This window comes from Alligator sinensis, unplaced genomic scaffold (assembly GCF_000455745.1).
Source record: "Alligator sinensis unplaced genomic scaffold, ASM45574v1 scaffold143_1, whole genome shotgun sequence".
Taxonomy (NCBI): Eukaryota; Metazoa; Chordata; order Crocodylia; family Alligatoridae; genus Alligator; species Alligator sinensis.
The window spans coordinates 1,973,743-1,974,178 of record NW_005842156.1 but is presented as its reverse complement, the minus strand read 5'-3'; the positions used below and the strand labels follow the sequence as shown (position 1 = coordinate 1,974,178).

Sequence of the window (436 nt, the reverse complement as noted above, 5' to 3'; positions counted from 1 at the left end):
CGTGGTGTGGGGGACCCCCGGGGTCTATGCCCCATATGAGAGGAGGCTCAGGCTGCCTCTCCTACCTGGGACCGGTGCTGGGTGCAGGCTGCGCCCAGCACTGGATAAGATTGCTGCTGCTGCAGCCTGAGCCTCCTCTCATTTCGGGAACAGATCCAGGGGCCCACCCCCCTGGGAGGGCTGCTGGGCTGTGTCAGACTTCTCCCGGGGGTATGAGCCCGTGGATCTGCATGCCAGATGAGGGGAGGCTGTCACTGCTGCCTGGGACAGGTGGCAGCAGCAATTTTCTCTGGTGCTGGGTGCAGCCTGCGCCCAGCGCTGGTCCCAGGCAATAGGGAAGCCTCCTCTCATGCGGGGCACAGATCTGGGGGCTCACACCCCTGGGAGGGCTGTCAGGCTGGGGTGGGCTCCTCCCCGGGGGGGGGGCCCCCGGGAT

General features: G+C 67.0%; 1 protein-coding gene across 1 annotated transcript in view; it reads right to left on the bottom strand.

Moving 5' to 3' along the window:
- MYO3B (myosin IIIB) overlaps positions 1-436 on the bottom strand; it is a 240,350-nt gene that overhangs the window by 72,320 nt on the left and 167,594 nt on the right. The gene's annotated exons all lie outside the window — the stretch shown is intronic.